This window comes from Ixodes scapularis, unplaced genomic scaffold, assembly GCF_016920785.2.
Source record: "Ixodes scapularis isolate PalLabHiFi unplaced genomic scaffold, ASM1692078v2 PGA_scaffold3__209_contigs__length_174095766, whole genome shotgun sequence".
NCBI classification, from domain to species: Eukaryota; Metazoa; Arthropoda; class Arachnida; order Ixodida; family Ixodidae; genus Ixodes; species Ixodes scapularis.
In genome coordinates this window covers 112,118,677-112,141,849 of record NW_024609868.1, presented here as the reverse complement: position 1 = coordinate 112,141,849, position 23,173 = coordinate 112,118,677, and positions in this window count along the sequence as shown.

The window sequence follows — 23,173 nt, the reverse complement described above, 5'->3', positions numbered from 1 at the left end:
TCGGCGATGTTGGTGATGAAATCTACAATGCCATAAAATGTGCAAAACTGTCATTACTTCTCCACAATGAGCACAGAGCTTTTCGTCTTCGCCACAAAGAAGATGTAGATGAGTCAGACGTGAATGGCCAATCCTCAGGCGGCATAATAGAACCTCCAGTCGACGTTCCTTAAGGAATGAGCTCTCCCACAGAGCCAAGATGGGCTTAATGACATGAAGTTTATTGTTACTCTCCGCGTCCCACTCCGACTGCCATACCTTCAAAAGTGATTTCTTCCAAAGGGGCCTAAGGTCCTGATAGGGTAACCCAAGAGATGTTGCCGAGTCCTTTGCACCTGCAGCCAGTTTATCTGCTTGCTCATTCCCTGGAATTCCAACATGACTGGGCACCCAGCAGAATATTATGGTGTGTCCGAGTTTGAGAGCCCGGTTTATTTTGGACCGTATATGTAGTACAAGAAGATTCTTTGTGGGAAGTCTAGAAGAGACAGCCTGTATCACGCTTTGTGAATCGACAAAAAGGATAGCGTTTAATATTTTGTTACTCATGATATGTTCAATGGCTAGAGAGACACCATAAAGCTCTGCAGAGAAAATGCTTGCCATACCATTTATTCGTAAAGCTTTCTCAAAGGAACTAGAATATACGGCACAACCAACAAAAGATGAAGATTTCGACCCATCAGTATAGAATTCAGTATAATCTCTATATGTCTCCTGCATCGACTGAAACTCCTGCTGCAGGACTTGAGGAGAAATAGCCCGTTTATCATACTTTGTGAGCGACCAGTCGCAGAAAATCGGCAATTCGTCCCACGGAGATACTTTTTCTTTGTGCTTTAGTATGACAGCATCATTCAGTGAAAACTGGAGGGAGGCACAAAGGCTTTGAATGCGGAAGTTAATAGGACGCACGATACGTGGCTTGTTTTCAAAAAGTTGAGAGAATCGACAGGTGCGGATGCTAGTGTAGGATGGATGTTGCGGGTCAGAATAGACCCTGCAAGCGTAAGAAAGGCGAAGGTACTGTCTACGCTTCTCGAGAGACATCTGAAAGGTTTCCGCATATAAACTCAACACAGGTGATGTGCGAAAAGCACCTGTAGCCAGTCGGAGCCCCAGGTGATGAACCGGATCCAGCATCTTTAGTGTAGATGGACGTGCAGATCCATACACAATTGCCCCATAGTCGAGGCGAGACCGAACTAAGGAATTGTAGAGTCGCAGGAGGCAGCGCCTGTCGGACCCCCACGAGTTGTGGGACAACACCTTGAGAATGTTTGATGATTTTAAGCATTTGCGCTTCAATTCTTTTAAATGAGGTACAAAAGTGAGCTTCTTGTCAAGGATTATGCCCAGAAATTTGTGTTCCTGGCGAACAGGTATGTCAATGTGGTTTAAATGCAAAGAAGGATCAAGGGACAATCCCCGGCGGAGCGAAAAGGGAACGCAGACAGTTTTTTCGGGAGAAAAGGTGAAACCGTTTTCATCTGCCCATTTGCTCATCCTATTGACTGTAAGTTGTAGTTGTCGTTCACAGCTAGAGAGGTTGCAAGAAGAAACGGAGATCTGCACATCATCCACATACAACGAGTAAAACACAGACGGTGGAATCACACTTGCAAGACTGTTAATTTTTACAGCAAACAGAGTAACACTTAAAACTCCTCCCTGAGGAACTCCATTTTCCTGGGGGAACACATCGGACAGTGCAGAACCCAAGCGGACCTGAAAAGTCCGGTCGCTTAAAAAATTCTGTATACACTGGAGCATGCGGCCTCGTACCCCATAGTTGTGTAGATCCCGAAGAATTCCATACCTCCATGTGGTATCATAGGCCTTTTGCAAGTCGAAGAATACCGAGACAAAATGCTGCCGATGTACAAATGCCTCACGGATAAAAGTCTCCAAACGAACCAAATGGTCTGTGGCTGATCGTCCCTCCCGAAATCCACACTGATTAATGTCCAAAATATTTTCTTCCTCCAGAAAATACACCAGACGCCGGTTGATGAGCCTTTCATAAGTCTTCCCAAGACAACTAGTGAGCGCGATGAGACGGTAACTCGCTGGAAGAGAGGGGTCTTTACCGGGCTTCAGAAGAGGAATGATGTGGGCGCTTTTCCAGCATCGAGGGAAAGCAGCTACTTTCCATAGATGATTAAAAAATATAAGCAAATGACTTAATGATGTTGGGGACAAGTGCCTCAGCATTTCGTAATGAATCCTGTCTGGGCCTGGTGCAGACAGCTTTTTTACACCCAGCGCCACTTCCAGTTCGCACATACTGAACGGTCCATTGTAAGCTGCCCGGTCAAATCCTGACATCGAGATTGATTGCTTTTCAGCAGTATACTGAAACTTCTGAAACTTTACACTAAAGTGGGAAGAACTAGATATATGTTGGAAGTGCATACCAAGAACATTTGCCTGATCTTTGAGAGATACGGCAGGCAAGGGAAAAAGAGGGATTCGGAAAGGTTGATAGTCGCCTCGGACTTTTCGCAGGCGGTCCCACACTTCCTTCGCTGGAACAAGGCTATTTATAGAAGAGGCATATTTGGTCCATGAAACCTTCTTAGCCTGTTTTCGTGTCCAATTCGCCTTAGCCCTACTTTTCTTGAATGCAATTAGGTTTTGATTGGTAGGGTACCGACGAAAAACTCCCCAGGCTTTATTCTGGTCCTTGCGAGTGGTTGTGCACTCCTTAGTCCACCACGGTTTGCATCTCTTAGGAAGATGTCCAGATGTTTGAGGAATAGAATTCGAAGCTGCACTAATTATACATTCAGTGACATAAACTGTCGCATTGTCGGGGCTCATAGTACGAAGTAAAGATGGATCAATCACAGCCTCTAATTCAAAAATAGACCAATCGGCATTCTCTAACTTCCACCTGGGAAGGCGAGTAGGAATCAATGGAATCGGTTTAACGCCTTCTAAAATAATGGGAAAATGATCGCTGCCAAAAGGGTTGTTTAAAACCCATGAAAAACATGGGAGTAACGATGGTGATGACAGGGACAAATCAATAGCTGTAAAAGTGTTATGGGCGGCACTAAAAAACGTTGCTTCTTTTTGGTTTAAAAGACATAACCCGGATGATAATAAAAGTCGCTCAATGACTCCACCACGAGAGTCCTGTCGAGGACTACCCCACAAGGGGTGGTGGGAATTAAAATCGCCAAGAATTAAAAAGGGCTCGGGTAGCTGGCCGACGAGTCCCTGAAGCTCTTGCAAATGCAGCGGAGTGTTGGGAGGCAAGTAGAGTGAAACAAGGGTAATGAGGCGGTCCAGAAGAATTCGAACTGCAACTGCCTCAAGGGGAGTTTGTAGAGGGACTGGAGCACAGGCAACTCCACTCTGCACTACCACTGCTACAGCACCCGAAGGGTTTGATGAAATGCGGTTCTTTCGGAAAACCTGATGACGATGTAACACTTTTGTGTGGGTGTCACTCAGATAAGTCTCCTGTAGGCATAAGGCCACAGAACGGAGCTCATCAAGAAAAAAATGTATGTCATCAATGTTACGAAAAAGGCCGCGACAATTCCACTGCATAATGCTAAAATTGTGGACCATTGTAACGTTTATAATAAAAAATAAAATTAAAAATAACTCAAAAGTAAGCACATTTTTTACGATTTAAAATCTATCTTTACACGCGGAGCATTTTTCTTTTTGGAGGTGTCATTCGGCCTGCCCGTGGTGCCACCGGAGGCCGGAAGTAGAGATTCGGAGCTCGAGTGGGGTCTGTCCTCGTCGGACCTTGACCCACTCTCGTCCATTGGCTCAGCTGAAGCCAAAAGGGGCTCCTCCTTGGAGGCCTGTAACCTCGACGGCTCCCCCGGTTTCCGAGATCCACCAGGGGCAGAGGGACTAAGTCCCCGACCTCGTGGTGGCTGGAACGGAGAAGCAGGGGGTGCAGAACCCTGTGCAGGGAACGGAGACCCCTGTGCTCGGGTGGATCCCGACGGACCGGCATCCACCCTGTCATCTCGAGGTAGAGCAGTGTGCACTGCTCCAGAGGTGCCTTTCTTCTGCGACGGGGTGGTCTCCGTCTGCTCGGCTAATAAATCCGAACCTTTCGCACGGCTGGGGAGGGCACCTGCCCGGGCAGCTGAGATAGCGCGCCCTGGGAGTTGCACCTTTAGTTTGGGACCAGAGGACTTAAGTGGTTGAGCAAGGTCCCCATAAGACACTTGCGTTCCCACAGACGCCATAGGTGGTGCAGGTCCCCGGCGCACCACCTCGGCAAAAGAGCCTCTCTGAAAACCCAAGAGGCGACGTTTTGCTTCGGGATAAGAGATGTTTTCCTTCACCTTCAGCGTCAGAATTTCCTTTTCTCTTTTGAAATGTTCACATGACCTAGAATACGCAGGGTGCTTGCCTTTACAATTTACACATTTCATGTCTTAATGACAGTCGTCAGCGTTGTGCTCGGAGCTACCACACCTGGCACATGTCTCACGGCCAAGGCATGACCGCGAGCCGTGCCCAAAGCGCTGACAGCGGAAACAACGGACAGGGTTAGGTATGTAAGGCCGGACCCTACAATTCAAGTACCCCGCTTTCACGGAAGAAGGCAGGCTGTTGAGCTCAAAGGTAAGGACCAAGTGTCGCGTAGGAAGTTCTTTCTCATCCCTACGGATGGTGATGCACTTTACAGCAACAACACCCTGGCTGCGCATGCCTTCAAGAATCTCTTCCTCCTGACTCTCCATCAGGTCATCCTCAGATATAACACCACGAATGGTGTTGAGCGTACGGTGTGCAGAGACGCTTATTTTCGTGTCAAGGATATGGTTGAGGCAGAGCAACGCTGCTACCTGATTTTTCTCAAATACTTCTACCAAAAGGTCTCCAGAAAAAGTCTTTTTTGCATTAAACTTTTCCTCTACCAAGTCTTTTAAGACCTTAGCCACAAGGAAAGGGGAGAGTTTCGACATCAGTTTCGTCTCAACTTCGGAATGTATAATAAAAAGCTTAGTGACGTAGTCAGGGTTGTTCTTGTCCAAAGGTGGTAGATATGCATCGGTGCGGACCCTTTTGGGGGCCCGATCAGAAGGTTTAAGCTTGAAACCCATATGAAGGGGAAGGGTTTTCGGAAACTGTGGTGCACCGCCCACCACCGAGCCCAGCAAGGGAATAGGTAACGCTCCATAACAAGAAGGGCTGGACTGAAGACGTTACTCTATTAGTGCTGCCCAGTCTCTATAACCAAGTGTGGTTCAAGACAAGATAATCTATTGCCACCCAAGGTTAGCCCTTGCCGCTAAAGGAGTTGAAAAGGAAAGAAGAGAAATGAGAAGAGTGAAAAGAAGGAGAAGACAAAGGTGAAAGAAGGGAGGGGATAGTAGAAGGAGTGGCGACTAGACTGAATCATCCTGGCCGGGCCTTACCAGGACTCCCGTCTATGAGAAGCAGGGGCCGAAGTGGTGTATTGCCTCGCCCGGGGGGCCCCGAAGGGTCCAAACCTACCCCGGGCTCGGCTCAACCACCAGGATGCCCTTTTCCCCAGACACGGGAAAGCCACGCACAGCCAGACGTGGGCGGGCGAACCCGCATGGCTCGGGGTCCGTGGAGACGCCACTCTCCAAACACCTGCTTTCACAGGTGCCCCTTGCGGGGAGCTCTCATGCTAGGGGAAGCTGACGTTGACTCCAGCACATAGGAAGAGGAGCCTGACATATGCACGAGAGCAGGAAGAGGAATTGTCCGTCCCTCAAGTTCAGGGACTGGCTCACCTCCTTTCTGGGGAAAGAGAGATGTGGCAATATTTACGTTTATGAGCTTCAATAAAACCCCGAGAGGGGGCGCACCCAGTTGGGCGCGCCCAGAGCCGTATATTGGGAGAGTTTGGCCAGTGGGTCTGGCGACGAAGGCGCCGGAGAGGAGAAAAGTAAATGAAAGGAAGGAGAGCGCTGAAGGAGCGAGAGAGAAAGAAGGAAGCAGAGAGGAGACGACCGCCATTTTTTAGCAACGCTGTCGGAGACTGGTCGGAGAAGAGCACTGCTGAAGCTACGCGTCGTCTGCTACGGGCCGACTTCTTTTTCGCCTGAATAAACGTTTGTGGCCGTACGCCGAAAAATCTCCATTTATTAGCATTTAACCCACCGAGGAATAACAGAATGTCATTTCTTGCCAGAGCCAGCGATATAAGAGGAAATAATCGAGATTTAGATGCCGATCCCACGCATTCCGCCGGGAGAATGATCGAAGATGGCGGCCCTCCTCACTCAGGTGGGAGCAGCCGGGAGTTTACGCGCATGCGCGCATGCCTCTCGCTCTACGCCGCGTGCTGATTGGCTCACTTGGGAGGAGAGCTTTACGGCGGCGAGATCATAGACTGACCAAACTCCCCCCATATACGGCTCTGACAACACCACCTAGAGCAAGGAGGTTAGAAGTACTAGGAGGGGCACGTTGCAACATTGGTGAAGCCTATTCAGAGCGAGAGGCATGAGTGCATGCGCGTGAACTCCCGGCTGCTCGCAGCTGAGTGGGGAGGGCCGCCATTTTCGTTCATTCTCCCGGCGGAATGCATGGGATCGGCAACTAAATCTCGATTATTTCCTTTTATATCGCTGTCTCTGGCAAGACAAGGATATACTGTCATTCCTCGGTGGGTTAAAAAGCTAACAAATGAAGTTTTCACGACGTATAGCTACAAACTTTTATTCAGGCGAAACAGAAGTCGGCCTGTAGCAAACAACGCGTAGCCTCAGCAGTGCTCTTCTCCGACCAGTCTCCGACAGCGTTGCGAAAAAATGGCGGTCGTCTCCTCTTCGCTCCCTTCTTTCTCGCTCGCTCCTTCGGCGCTCTCCTCCCTTTCATTTACTTTTATCCTCTCCGGCGCCTTCATCGCCAAACCCACTGGCCAAACTCTCCCAATATATGGCTCTGGGCGCGCCCAGAGTTCCTCTAGGGCTCCCCACGGGAGCCAGAGTTGCACGTTTGTTTTCCACGTACCGACCGCCGCGCCGCTATTCGCCAAGGTCCGATCACGTGAGGAGCCGAATTAAGTGTTGTGCAGGAAAGTAGACGTTGCACGCGCCCCGGCGTACGTTCACCTGCCTTTGAGCGCGCCGCGCGCCTCGACCGCGCGGCGCCGCTTTTCGCCGAATTCAGTCACGTGACAAGCGGGATCAACATGCCGTACAGGAAGGACAGCGCTACGCGCAACTCTGGCTCCCGTAGGGAGCCTATACAGGAACTCTAGGCGCGCCGTCTTGTGTGAACCTGGTCGTGTTGTTCCTACCGGCTGCCGTATCTCGGTCCAAACCGAATTACGACAGTTTACACTCGAGATTTCGGCGTTAGCAAGTGCGTCCTTTGTGTACAGATGAACTGGCTCACGCAACCGACGCCTTGACACCATGCATTGGATTTGGCGGCGTTCATCGCTTGTTTGTCGCATGGAATTTGGCTTCCGATGAATACGCAGCGGCCTGTTGCAATAAAGTTTTGCACCGCAAATATTTTTGTTAATCTTTGCTTCACTGACTTCAGCATTTAGATGTGAGTCTGTAACGACTTACGTCAGTTTATGCACGAATTAACTTCTGACCGTGGTGGCATTTTCAGCGGTAGTACGAACGGCGCTTGCTTTCATCGCTATCGGAATCGACGAATACGTTCTGTGAAGATCACATGCAGAGTAGTGCGGCCAGTGGAAGAGAAAGAGGCTACTAGAACTAGGGTGTCTTCATGTGGGTTTTGCTTGGGATGATGACATCTGGCCATTTTGTTTCGAACGCTTATTTCTATTTTTTTTTTCTGAGGCGCGTGAAAGAGCCCGTCCCTGCGCGTGCTAGGGCGAGATTTTGTTTCCTGCGATTTGTTTGTATTTTTCCTATGAGCGCGTGCTGTTGTCATCGGGTACTACGAACGATGGCATCACCCTAAGCAGAAGGACATCGAGGCACTCTAACTAGAACCATTTACTCTCGAACCGATGTTTCTACAAAAGGTCCATTTGGCGCGTGTCTAAGGAGTCTATGTACTCAAGGATATATTTCACTACATAGACCTTTTCTGTGTACTCTCGTCCCCTGCCACCTAATAGGCATATCCGGGATGGGCGACAAAAAAATATTCCAACGCTTCAACCTGAAAATGGCAAAAAATAAAGGGGAGGCAAAACGAAAAGTGTGACGGTTACGCTTATATCCTAAATGCCTTCTATTGGCGTGGCAAAGGCAAAACAATGTTTTCACTTATACTGGAAGTGACGTCAATTCAAGATGGCGGCGCACTTGCAGAAAAAAGTTTTTAAGTTAAAGCGAAGCCGAAGGCACGAGCGCAGTGGTTTCATTGCCCGCACTAACGTGACAGCAGCTGCCAATGTAGTGGCCGGTATCTTTGGCAGGGTAAAGTGTGTACTGTCGTTTTTTTTTTTCTTTTTTCAAGAAGTAGAATGCACACCGTCATGGCGCAAGGACGTTACGTACAAGTCATGTGAACTGATAACTCGGCCGGACTTGCGTCTTCTTTCTTTTTAAGCTACGCGACGCCGTAGAATCGAAGGGATGAGTTGGATGACCACATTCACCGTTGTCACAGAATCATCATCAACGCCCGCCTTGGTTCGCGCACGTACCGAAAGTGAGAAACATGACATTTCTAGACAGATAAATAATTAAATGTAATAAGGCCCGAGCTCTCACTTCGAGATACGCCACAGCCCATGTTTTTCGTTGCTTTTTGCAAATATAACATGGGCCTAAAAATTACCGAGGTGTGAAGCGGCCAGTAGAAGCAAAAAAGTCGAACCCGCGCTGTGAACCAAAGTCCCTGAATAAAAATCACGCTGGGCGTTTATTACAAGAACCAACTACAACTATTGGTGATAGGTGAGAGAGATTTACCGCGAGACCACAAACAAAAAATCGCGCACAGTCTTTTTTTTTTTTTTCAAAAATTGGTTTGTAGCCGCTAGTTTTAATGCTACACCGCCATTTGCTTCCAAGTGTTGCACGGGGCACCGGCTCGTTCATATACGTATTTCATGACTTTATGAGGCTTGCAAGACATACAAACACATCAAGGGGCTCTACTGAGGGCGTGTGACTCTTCGGAGGGACCTAGAGACTCGCAGAGCGTATGGTTACGTGGCACGTGTTTATCGCCAGATTGGCTGCATAGGTCGTAACATCGTCCGCGGTCATTACAATATTGAAAGTGAAAGCTTGTCGCGCGGAAGCGAGACACAGCGTGTTGCTATGACATCACTACGTCATACATGCGTCGCCCCTCACATGTTCTAGTTTTTGTGTGGTACAGCGGACCGAAATCTCACACAGACCATTTTCCGGCCAAACGGCAAATCGGATCGCGGCTGTGTCAAGCAAGGAACTCGTGCCACGAGTCGCCGTACTTGCAAGCTTCGGGCATTTTGCTTCGGCATTCGGGCTGGCTTCGGGCATTTGGTAGTGGTGTCGCCATCTGGTTGGGCCCATTGAAACTAAATCTAGCGAAAACGGCCATGCCAAATTTTTTTACACAAAGACACACATACTAAGACATTTAGACTTCACGTAAGGGTCTTGAAATTAAAATAGGAGATACCTCTAGTACCTACTACCATTCGTTTTGTCACTCCCGTCATTTAACTGATTTTAATTCGAAAATCGCCTCAAGATGCTCTTGAGACAGTCAAAATTGTGATTTATTTATTTATTCAAAATACCCTCAAGGCCGTCGGCATTACAGAAGGGAGTAGGAATAAGAGGTAGTAGTACACTTTGCAGCTCAATCTGAGCGGTATAGATTATTTATGGGCAGTGGTCAGGAACAATTGTTGCGATAGATGCGGGATGGTGGCACAAACCACTGAAGTTTTCGGAATGAATGACTCTCGGAGTGCATTAGTGTTACATTTTGGAATGTCTACTTTATACATATAATCAATGCGTGACGAAATATAAAACGGATGATTCAGCAGTCCGTTGTGAAGTAATGAGTAATACGGTATATATTATGAAAGAGACATAAGCGAGCACAAAGTGAGGTTAGGCAACGATAGTCTTCGTGGAGCTCACGCTTGCGGTGCGATGAAAGTTATTGAGAACAAAACGAACAGAGCGGTTCTGAATTGATTGCATGGCGTTAGTTAGTTTGGAATGACCGGGGTCCCAGATCGAAGAAGCATATTGTATTTTAGAGCGTACAAGCATTTTGCACAAAGTTAACATTGCCTTTTTTTTTTTTTTGCTCGTGTTCTTTAGTGTATGTGTGAACTGACGCCGCTATTGCAGAGGACTGCGACAGACCCGTGGAAAAAGAGAAGTATTTTGTGTGTGTGTGTGGGGGGGGGGGGGGGCGTGAGTCGGGTGGATTTCGGCTGAAGCAGTTTTAAACATGACTGGCTTGTAAATAGAAGTCATATGTCTGGGTTTCATATCATATCATATCATATCATATGTCTGGGTTTCATAAATCCCCAGCGCTCTCAGGGGAAAATACAAGGGGTTTGCGACCTTCATTACATCTTCATAATAAACCTCAAAATAATCAAAACTCTGGTGCATTCCTGAAACTTTGGTTTGTGCAGCGAAAATTGCCCATTGAGTGACGATGTGCAACGATATACATTTGGATTTTTTTCTTTTGCACTTTACACGAGCTTATTGTATTTAGTGGGTCCGAAGTACACTCGCACGCAGCGACACTTACCAAGTACCTCCTTCGTTGAGATGTCACTTCAAGAACAAAAACGAGCGTTTTCCTTCAATCTCTCCTTCACAAAAGTTGATGACGTAACTGGGGAGTCGCAGAACCTTGCAGTGACAATATTTGAGTTCGGCTCATGGATGGGACCCGAGCATTGCGTGAGCGCTGTATTGGGGCTCGTGATAATAGATAGCTCGAGGAGCATTCGGGTAGTGGCCGTGTCCAATCGCTGCAATGACGACAATAGCCGAACCATAACAATGTCTGCAACACAGATCGCGTGTCATGTGCTTTACCATAGTCTCCTCTATGATCAGTATAATATGTCAGTATGTCATTATTCGCGACTCCAGCGACCTATAGGGGGCGCCACCACCAAACAAACATGGCGGCTGAGTCCAGGTCGCGGCGGCTCGGCCGGGCCGCCTGAACAGGTGGCGCGTTTAATTTAGCAGATTTGCTTTTGTTTAATGCCCAATTTTTATAGGTATTTGAACTGAGACGGTTAAGTGTAGTCGGTGCAGATAAACTTGCAAATCATAGTTTTGTTTTGCCGGTGTTTTTTTGTTCTTTTCGTGTCAAACTTTCTTTTCAAAGATTTTGTTCAAAACCGAAACTATGGGCTCCAGAGAGACGGCAATATACTAATCAGTTTTGATCATCTAAGGAAAGCGGCGATGACTATAGAATTGTTCCACAGAGAGTAACTTTTCAGCTAACTCGCATGCCTCGACCATGCGACTTATCTGTCCGCGAAATCGAGCTTTTGTGCGTATCCGCGTTGACGAAACAGCTCCAGTCGTCTGCTCGGCCAACAACACAGGCTGCAGGAAAATTACGAAAATTAAGCAACCGCTGCTTGAGCCAAGGACCATGTTAACCCGCCGGCGCCCCACTAAGCAGCTGATACTCGTATTTCAATTCAGGTTTTAGTAGCAAGGTTTTAGTAGCAAGTAGCGCGTATTTCAATTCAGGTTTTAGTAGTCGAGAAGTCATTTTGACGAGCGGGTTATGTATTATATTACGTACATGGTCCCACTAAAGCGATATTAGTATATCGTTCGGGTTGAAATATGAGCTTAGTTGACTAGCTATTAGGTGAGCTGCTGAATAAACGTATATTTGACAGACGGAGACATACTACTTAAACTTAGCCAAATGGTTATATAGCCGGCAGCACGGAGATAAACTGAAGAGAGTCTTCATTGAAGATCCACGCAGAACCTCTCTGCATTGAACTTTGCTTCGACCAATGTAGACGTATATTGCTGCTGGCTTCGACGTCCTCGTAATATAAATATTGGAGGCGCGATAGGGTCAAAATGCCGTGATAGCATCTAACGTTGCGAGACTTGTCTCCCACCTTTTGAAAACAGATAATTTCCCTCCTTCATCATTTGCAGCGAGCAAGTTTTCCTGAATCAAGTAATTGCGATATCAGCCCAACTCCTTCAATCTGGTCCAGAGGCTTTTTCGGCGAAAAGCAGCCAAGATGAATAGCCAACGCACCGACCGGCCTGGGTGGCCCAAACTTGAAGCTAACCGAACACAACCAAACTCAAGAAAAGCAGCTATCGAACCTTCCCATTCACTTGACTGCAACATTGATGTTCCCTCCAGTATCAGTTACCAAGCAGTCGTCACTTTGAATGATATTCGAGACAGACAAGAAATCAAAAAAGTGTTTCCGTGATTCCTCCCCATCAAGAGGAGAAAGAAGAAGCCACCGATGTGATCGGACGTGTTTTCTTAAGCTCTCGACTTTTTCGAAAATGCTCGGCGCTAAGCCCAGCCCCGAGCTGCCAAGTTCGGGCCCCCCTTTTGGATCTTCGGGGGATTGTCCCTCGGTAAAACCGGAAGATGCGGCCAGGACTTCGAGCAACGCATCGACCAGCCACGGTCAACCAGAGGCCATGGACACGAGGAATGCGAGTAACGCCGGTCCCGCCGCTACCATGACGGGAGCAGGACCTGCTCCAGCCTCGATACTAAACAAATCGACGATGGGGTGCTCAACAGTCTTCCAGTTTGGTGAGCCCTCCACAGTCCCAAGCACAGCCCAATCTGTCGAGCTAGTCTTAAGGGCTCTCCTTTCGAGCATATCGAAGAAGAGCCTTATCGACATTTTCAAAAGTGTCATTGGAGACTCTCACGAAATCGTGCCAGCTACCGAGGGGACGAAGAAGAGCAAGTCTGCGACTTCTAAGAAAGCCTTGAAAAGCAGCACAACAACAATTCTGCCAGCGCCAGCCGGCGCTGCACCTATATCTGGCATGACGCCACAACCAGCAGGGAGCCAGGGCGACAGCTCAGTGCCTGCTAAGACACTACCGGCACAAAAGCCTGCGGCCGCCGCGCCACCTACTACAGAACAAACGGAAGAAGAGGACGGCTTCACCACCGTCACGAGCAGGAAGAAAAGGAAACGGGCTCGCGAGGACCCGACACAACAAAATAATGAGAAGGCCAAGCCCTCCCGGCGTTGGCAATTCAAGTACAAGATCCGCCTAACACGATCCCAAGTCTCGATAAAACCACTACTACCAAGACTGAAAACGCACCTCTCGAGCGTTTCAACAGCATTCACAATGCATCTACTAGACAAGGCCAACACTATTTCAGTCCGCACGGTCTCGAAACAGCTGGCCGAAACCCTCGAGATTACCGAGGTCGACACTGGCGGACAAGCAGTTTCTGTACAAGTCTTTAGAACGTACGGAATCGCCTATTGCAAAGGGGTCATCTACGACATTTACTCAAAAGAAGATAATCCCCAAGACAACGTCTTGAACCTTGAATTGGAATCTGAGAAGATCCAGGTGGTCGCTGCTCGTAGACTGGGAAAGTCTAACACGGCAATGCTCACATTTGATGGAGAAAAGACGCCGAGGTCCGTCTTGTAAGGCAATAGATATATGCGGGTCTTCCCGTTCAAGCCGAAAGCGGTGACGTGCGGTAACTGCCACCGATTGGGACACAAACCGGACATCTGCCCAAATGCTGCCGTGTGCCCCATCTGCGGAACTCAACATCCAGCCTCTACGGATCCTGCCCAGGGACCCGGATGCCCCGACTCCACACCCTACTGCGAAAGGTGCAGAAAGAAGGGCCACCTGGGAACGGACCGCAAATGCCCCACATGGCAAGAGACCAACAAGCGAATGCGGGAAGACGTAAAAAAATTCCGAGAACAACATAAGCAACAACAACAACAGCAGCAGCAGCAGGAGACTGCGACCGGGGCTGTCAAGACCCCGGTCCCTCCCAGCGGCACCTTGTGGGCTGACAGAGTCAAACACGGCATCGTCGCTCCACCACCATCACCGTCGTCACAGGCGGATATCCAAGAACTACGCAACACCTGCAACTACTTCAAAGCCGAGCTAGACAGGCTCAAGGCCATTGTCCAAGCCCAGCAAGAAGAGAGCAACCACCACAAGTCCACCCTCAGTCAGATGAGGTCACTTACGGCGAATATTTTTTAACGCTAATGATAAGGGTGCTCCAATGGAACTGCCAGGCGCTCCGCAAGCGGGCGGCCGAGCTCCGGGTACGTCTGTTGGACAAGCCTGACGAGCGTCCTGATGTATTACTGCTTCAGGAGACTAATACTACAAGCATCGACTTCAATGGTTACACTACCTACTCAAGCCCGTCCATAACTAGTAAAAGGCCGGGGCAATCTACCTCCCCGCCAGGGAAAGCGCTCGTCTATGTAAGATGCGACTGGCCCCAGCATCAAGTAGATCTAACCCCCTATTGTAATGAAAATCAAGAAATCGTTGCAGTGAGAGCCACGGTCCGGCAGCAGAACATCGTATTCACATCCGCATACTACAGGCCTCTTAAAAGTAAGACACCAAAAAGAAACCACGGTTGGATCGCTCATCTGCACAATCTGTACCCAAGAGAACAAAAGCTCTATTGTGGAGACTTCAACCTCCAACATCATGCTTGGGGATACAACCACGTATCGACAGAAGCGGAAGAGCTGCTTGGTGAGATGCAGATCTTCAGACTCAACCTAGTCAATAACCACGGGACCAAGACAAGGCAGGGAGACGCCAGGCAGAAGGACACCACCCCAGACCTTACATGGACCTCAAACATCTACACATATCACCACAAGTGGAAGTGCCTTCCGGACTCTTGGGGCAGCGACCATTTCCCAATCTTCTTTGAATTCTCGCCTACAGAGAAGATCAAAGACAAATCCAAGCGGAGGGTGGCTAAAACCATTCACTGGGACAAGTTCAGGGCAACGCTGGAAGAAGGTAACTTTGAAGGGTCCAGTTTCGAGAACCTCCTAAACAGCGCCCTCCAAGGAGCTACGATTACTACGAACGTCGATGAAGACGCTCCAAATCCCGACCTCCACCTATTACGGCTCTGGGCTAAACGGCTGCAGGTGGTACAAAAGTACCGAAAGGGTCGCAAAACTCCGCAAGGCAGACACGCCATAACAAGAGCTACGGTAGAGGCCAAGGAATACGCCCAACAATTAGATACACGCCGATGGCTAGACTACAGCTCTTCGCTCTCCGACAAAACCTCGATTACGAAGATTGGAAAGAAGAAGGTAAAAGGAGCGACGCTCACGCTCGCTCTCAAGATGAATAAGACGGAAGAACAGCTCGCAGGAATGGCGGGGGACCTCTTTTTCCCACAGCCAGACGTGAACGACTGCCCTTCTCTGTACGACGTAGAAATCTTGGCCCCGGACGACGGCATGGACCGACCGTTTACGAGGGGAGAACTCGAGTGGGCGCTACACAAAGGAAAATCCCGATCGTCGCCCGGGCCGGATAAAATCACCATGACCATGCTTAAGAACCTTCCAGAAAACACAAAAGAACAGCTCCGCGAATGGGTGAACCACATCTGGGTCACCGGAAAGCTCCCTGAGCAGTGGAAGCATTCTCTTGTCGTTCCCATTCCAAAACCCGGAAAAGACAAGGGATCACTCAGTAACTACAGACCCATCTCGCTAACTTCATGTACCTGTAAGGTCATGGAGCGGATGGTATTGGCACGAATTGACTGGCACCTAGATTCCTCTGGCACCTTCCATCCCTCCCAGACTGGTTTCCGATCCTGCCTCGGAACACAGGAAAGCCTCGCCCTCATCTCGGCAGAAGTCATAAGAAATATTGGACTCAACCTCGCGGCGATAAGAACAGTCGTGGCGGTTGACATCAAAAAGCGTTCCACTCTGTACCCCACACCTCAATCATCAGCGAAGCCAGACAATTTGGCATAGTTGGAAGGCCGCTGAACTTCATCAAGAGCTTTCTAGAAGGAAGGACGTTTTCGGTCCGCTGCGGCGCGCACGACAGTGACCCGAAGATGAACCGAGTTGGGGTCCCTCAGGGTTCCGTCCTCTCACCAACACTATTTAACCTCGCAATGGCAGCCCTGCCGCATGAGCTCGCCAAAATACCTGGACTCGGTTTTACCGTGTATGCGGATGACATCACAATGTGGACGAAAGGAGAAGACATTGCAAAGCAGCAAGACACACTTCAAGCAGGCCTCGACACAGTCGACGCTCACCTAGCCAGGGTAGGAATGCAAGCATCTGCAGAAAAGACTCACTACACCGTGGTGGCACCAAGAAAACACAAAAATGCCAAGATCGCAGAACGATTTAATCTCGTACTCGCGGGTAAAAGAATCAAACCCTCCCCTTCAGTCAGGATCCTAGGGATTGCGATCGAAGAAACGGGAAAGGGAGACATCTGGTTACAAGACACAATCAAGTACTGCAACTCCGCAATCAGGCGTATATGCAGCGCAAGAGGAGGCGCGACTGAAAACGTAGCCAAACGGATGGTCAAAGCCCTCGTAGTCTCGCGCGTAGTCTACGGAGCCCGCCACTACTGGCTCAACAAGGGACGGTGGCAGAAACTGGAAATCTTAAACAATCAAGCAATGCGTGTAATTACCGGCCTTCCTAAGTTTACCCCCCTCGGCAAACTGCGGGAACAAGCCGGTATCAACAAACGCCATGACGTAGTGACGGCCCGCACGGTTGCCCACAGTGAGCGCCTCAAGCTTACTGGACCAGGCAGAGAGATTATGAAGCTCCTCCACAGACCCACGGAGAACCTCCCAGAACTACCCGAGCAACTTTCACCATGGGAAGAGCTTGCGGAGATCACCGACAACAAGCCTAGTGCACGCAAGGGGGACACCAAGCCGCTAACACGTAGAGCCAAGGCGCACACTAAGATGGTAGAAGCATGGGATCCGAGTTGCATCATGGCTGCCTACATGGATACCGCATCGCTAGACGGCCCCGTCACCCTGAAGACGGCAGCTGCAGCCATCCCTGCCCTACAAATCAGCGCTACCAAGCAGCTCCCCGAAGGCGCCTCGACCAAAGGAGGAGAACTCACAGCAATCCGCCTCGCCCTCGAGACGGTCCTCGCACTCCCCGACCCGCTAACAACGAATCTCCGGATACTTACAGATTCGCAAGAGGCGGTGAAGGAATGTAGAATAAGGAACAGTCCAAGCCGGATAGTCCGCTCGATAAAGAAACTTGCTTCTCAACTAGCTTCAAGAGGCACCACCACAAGAATTGCATGGGTTCCCGGTCACGCGGGAATACCCGGCAACGAACAGGTACATCGCCTGGCCCGCGCGTCGCTTATTCTTCCCCGCGGTTCCGACGACATACCTGCATCACAACATGACCACGGGTACGGCCACGCTCGCGATCGGGCACAGGCCAACTGGGAACCACAAGAATATGATCCAGGCGAGGCTCGGGCCAAGATTAGAGAAGACTATCTAGCAAAACTCGAGGAGAAGCTCCCCGAAAACCCAGATCCGCTCCCTTGCACGGGGTTTGGAAGACGGGCGAGAGTTCTCCTGACTCGAGTGAGGACGGACACCGCACTAACACCAGCGCGCATCGCATCTTGGAGCCAAGGAAAAATATCCGGAACTTGCTCCAAGTGCAATATGGGCGTCAAGGCAGACATTTTTCACTTGGTGTGGGAGTGTCCAGAGTACAAAAACATGAGGGCTAGACATCGACCAACAGACATCGCATCTATGGAGGGGTGGACACATCCACCAGGCTCCGAGAGTGACAGACGAAGAGTCTTGAAAGGTCTCCTGGATTTTATCTATGAGGCCAAGCTGGACATATTCATTTAGATTTAGTTACCTTTCCTTAGTGCCAGCGTCCAGTTCTTGATATCACCGGCGCACTCCCTCATACCCCCTTCCCTCTTTTCTTCCCTTTTTCTTTTACTTCTCTTCTTCTATGGCATTAAACGTTTTTTGACTGACTCCCCATCAAAGAAATCGAACGCACGCGACCGTGTGCTGTGGAGTAAACGGGCTTTCAAACACGTAATAGAAGAAAACAATCTACTGAGGCTTCACCACACTAATGATCACTCAGGCAAACTCAAGAAATATTCGGACCTTCGTCACCGCGCCGACAAGTTCTCCGCGAAAGCCACCAGAGACGCGAAGGGGCGCGGAGCGACCTGGACCGGCTGGTCCCCGGTTTCCCCGCTTGGCCGCGTCCGTTTTGCTGGAGTCGCGAATAGAGAAGGCTGTGACTTTACCAACCCCAGCTCGTGACTACGAGTAACATGGGCGTCATATAATAGGCTCCAGATCCCGTGGCCGCTTGTTCTGGCTGCGAGTTAAAAAAGCTAACGCTGCCTTTTTTTTTTTTTTGTAACTTCTTTTGTGTGTGGTGAAGACGAACAAGTGATTAATAGGTCATTAACGTCAGGAATATGTACGAAGTGGTATTTTTGCAAAGTGCAAAAATCGTTGCATCGCCCCTGTAAAGTAGTGGTAGTATCTGTTATTTGTATGACTATTGCGTGGCATACATGACACGCCTGCAGCTTGGAATTTATTTCTTCAGGCAGCTATCTCTTGGTGTAATGAATATCTTTGGAGTGAGTTTTACTCAAAAATTATTTACAAAAATGCAAATGCCCCTTGTGTCTTGCAATTGGAGTTTAGATTTTCTTAAGAACGCAATTTCGGGATCCTTCTGAAATGAGGAGTACAAAGAACAAGGATGATTCGAATTCACGAGAAAATATTGCTAAATCGAGATCCAATTCATCGATGATTCCTAAAAAAAAAAGGGATTCCTTTTTTGAGAATTGGTCCCACTGTCGCTGTGAGCGGACGCAGGTGTGGGACCAACTTTTATTCTATTTTGTTTATGTGTTTTTTCTTTACTCGTGTGCCCCGATGAATGTGTGAACTGACGGCGCTCTTGCAGAGGAATGCGAGAGACGCGTGGAAAAAGAGAAGGATGTGGCTGGGGAGGGGGGGGGGGGGGGTCACGAGCCAGGGGGTTTTTGGATGAGGGAGTTTGAAACATGACTGGCCTGTAAATAGAAGTTTTTATATATTCTCTAGGCGCAGTCCTGTCTAACGTATTACGATTTGCGACCCCCAGTGACAATCGGCTGCCTCCGCGTCTTCGGGTCCTGCCGTAATCTAGCTAGAGAAGAACCCCTCGGCATGATTCAAGGTAATAAGAGAATAAATTTGAACATATCGAGGAAATATTTAGTTTGCGAATTGCAGTTGCAGTTAGTGCGAGTCTGAGAAACGCATGGCGTAACGAGTCTTGGGTTGCGTCGATTAAAACTGGATCATTCGCCAATAAGAATACAGTAAAACCAATTACGAAAACAAGAGCGTGATTACGAAGAAAACATTTATTCAGAAAAAAAAATACCCCTTCAGGAATAAAAAAGGAGCGCAAATGGTAGGTCTCGGAAGGCGGCAGTTTTACGGTAAACTCAGGCCTAGCAAGGCGTCTGCCAGCAAAATATAAAAATGTAATATACCTAAGGATCGCATCACTACAAAGTCGAGGGCCACCGAGACAGCAAGATGACTACAAGTTTCGGACGAACCCCGAAGTGTTATATTTTATAGGTCACAAAGCGGTGCTGATCCTTTCAGAAAGTTGTCGGCAGAACGTTCGCTCAACGCATACCTCGAGGCACGCCTCTGCCTAGGTCAGCGAGATGAGTTTCGCGGGAGGAACCATAAACGGGTTCTTCGGCGTTGTACGCCCAAGGAAAACGCCGGCCTCCTATCGATCGATTCCCGAAGGTCGCACGCATCGTGGCTCTCGCCCGATGTGTTCCCGCCTCCAATCGGGTTGCTTGCTGTTTCGTGAATGTGCAGCTATGGAAGTGAAACGTGTCGTTCTATATAATTAAGGACTCGGGGACTAGCTAGATGACTTATCTGAGTATTCTGGTGTGAACATGGCAGCCAGAGACAGCATGAGGATAAAGCCTATGTTTCACGGGCAATGGACCTTTTTCCAATAAGGAGTGCCTCCATGACGGTTTCGCCGCCTACTACAAATAGAGGGCAACCGGTCTCGCCTTCTCCCATAGGAACAGATTAGTGTCGCAAGAAAACAGTGCCCCCAAGAATGGCGAAAGGGCGGTCAACATCAAGGGAAAAGGGTGTGCGCGTGCGCAGACGCTTACTGGAAAAAGGTCCATTAAATGGCCTTCAGTAGGAAATCGTTTAAAAAAAAGTGGTCAGTTGGTTCAGGATCTCGACTCTGAGCATGTCTCCTGGTGTGGGTGGTTCATCGATTGTTTAAGAAAAACTTTAGATGGTTCTGCATTAAAAAACACACTCAAATGGTCCTACTTTAATCGCAAAGATTACGGGTGCCAAATTCATTGATTAAATTGAAGCGTGGAGAAGAAATGAAATATATTAGTATAGCGCCCAACGTCCCCCTTCCCCTTCAACTTTCTTTTAAATGAGTTTATTGTGAAGGCTTTGTGAAACAGGGGATATCCTGCACTTGCTTGCATATGAGGACACCGCGGAAAGGTTCTAGAGTCACCGTCTCAAAAGTAACAACAAAGAAAACATATTGCTTTTCGTTTTACTTGCTAATGATACGACAACCCTTCTCTGTTCGCAACAGTTCACGTATGCGAGCGGCGTTTTATATGGAGTCGTAGTCAGAGTTACAATAGTAAAATAAATTGATATCAAACAGATATGCCATTTGCGATGGACACCCCTAGATCGAAATTCCTCACGTGGCGAGCGGCGTTTTTTCTCAGGTCGCAGTGGAAGTTGCAATTCGGAAATACATTAACTTCGAACCCGGATGCCATTTGCACATTGGCCACCCCGAGAACCAAACTCCTCACGTGGCGACTTTCAAAATTGCATACAAGGCTTTTTTAATGAATGGCATATGCAGTACAGGTTTCCTTACGAAATCCCTATTTATCCTTCATGGTTTTCTTTTTTTGTTATGATAGGAATGCTGTAATATACCAAAATCACGTGACGTCTAACACAACGCAAAAGTTACGTTCTTTTCACGCAAAAAAAAAACTTTTTGGGGTATTCATTTGCGGCCAGAGCTGTGTGCGCGACTGCTGAGCACTTGCTGAGGGCGAGCTTCCACAGTTCTTTTCCAACGTGCATTTCACGCCATCAAGATAGCCAATCCTAAAACACTAAATATTCCGAGCTAATCCATATCATGCAAGCGCTCTTCAATACGGTGTTCAGTTAATACTCCCCCATAGTCATTAGCAATGATATCGAAAATATCTCACAGAATATCTGTGTTGTGTTTATGATACTGTGGTATGATAAAATGATACCACACCTCGAAGGATGTTAGGAAGATACACTGCAGTCGCGTTTTGCATAACGCACTTCTTTGACCTGTAGCACCAGGGCAGCAAAACCAGTTTCGAAAGAGATACGCAAAACGGTGTACAGGTCTACTGAGTGTTGATACTTTTTTATTGTCCTTAATCAAGAACACCTTATTCTTCCAAGGGGCTACTTAAATTTCTACTTTATAAGTGGCAGGCGTTCTTCAATCCTTACTGCATGCATTCACTCCTAACCTCTGAAGACGTTTATATCCCTGTAAATCACGATGTTCATTATTTAAAATGTAAGGCGCTTTAAACCGCCGTGATGCTCGGGCCTGCGTTGCCTTTTCGTAAGGCCCGTTTCAGACAGGGCAAATCCTCCCAGCAACTTGACGTCGCAACACTAGCAACACGGGCCACTTGCGTTCACACGCAGGAACCAGTTGCTGCAATTGGCCATCATCATCATTAAATTTTTTTTGTGCACTATTTAGACACACCGTTATGCGCTAAAAACGTGCTTTTATACATTTAAATGTTGTTGAGAATACTAACTTAGTTTATTTAAACGGTTTATGTTCAAAAACGCTCAATTTCAAACCAGAACCAAGTCATTAATTCTGACCCTCACCGGCACGGGGTATCACGTGAAAATATTGCGTCCCTGACTGGCTGCTGTCGCTTCAAACCTCTTCGAGTTGCTCGGAGTTTTTAGCTTGTTTCAAACCGGACCTGACCTCAGAAGTTCGTGTCGACCTAAGGAGAGCTAGGGAACAAACCGCCAGCAACGCCGAAATGGCTGAGAAAGTGGCCTCGTCTGAAAGGGGCCTAATGTTTTAACACATTAGGTCCCTTTCAGACGGGGCCGCTTTCTCAGCAATTTTGCAGTGAAAGGACGCAGCACCGTAGGTCTGAGAATTTTTAAACGAAACGTTTTCCGAACGCCTAGTGCGTATGTCATCCAGGCCTTCAGATGATTATAGTTGCAACAATTTTGTGCTTTTATAATTCGAATAAGTAAGCTATTATCTAAACCAACACCGCCCAGATTAAAACATACGTTAGTACCATCAAATGTTGCATACGTTAGGGTGTGTGATCAGTTCATTCTCCTTTCCCCTGTAGGTGGAAATACAATGATGGTGTCCACACTTCAGCAGTTTAAAGAAGTCAAATTCACATCTGTTGCGGACCTCAGGGGAAACGCTTGAGATGATTATTTGTTGTTTGCTCATAATTCGCATCCATAAAAAAATATGTATATTATCCCTGTCAATTTTCAAGTTAGGTTCGGATGCAAAAAAAAAAAAGATACAATCGCTTAAAATATTTTTTTTTTGTTTACATTAAAATAACCCCTTCCGTTTTTTTTTTCTTTTCAAATCGATATTTCTTTACTTTGGAAACAGAAGAGTGGCTGGCCACGAAATGAGCCTATTGATTCTTCAGTGTGCAAGCTATCTTTGCTGTCTTTGGTTTTGATGTAATGCGTATAGCAGTCGAAAGTGAAAAAAAAGTAGAAGAGCAGCAGATGCTTTATTAAAAAACGTTTCTGAAAGAACGTTCCGAACAGGAGGCTCTTCATGAAACGTTTGTCTGATAACCTGTGTGCTGCTCTTCCAACTTGTAGGTTGTCTCTGTTTAGATAAGATCATGTCCGGGAGATCGCTCGTATTTTATGGTGTTTAGTTTCTATATGTTACCCACCAACATGTGTAAAGAACGTATTCAAAAATGTTTTGTAAAGAAAGGTAATATTATAAGAAAAAAAAAACATTTTGAGTGCCCCAGAACGGAATGTTCGATTTCTGAAGTTTTTGTCTTTTGTCAAGTGACACCCGCTA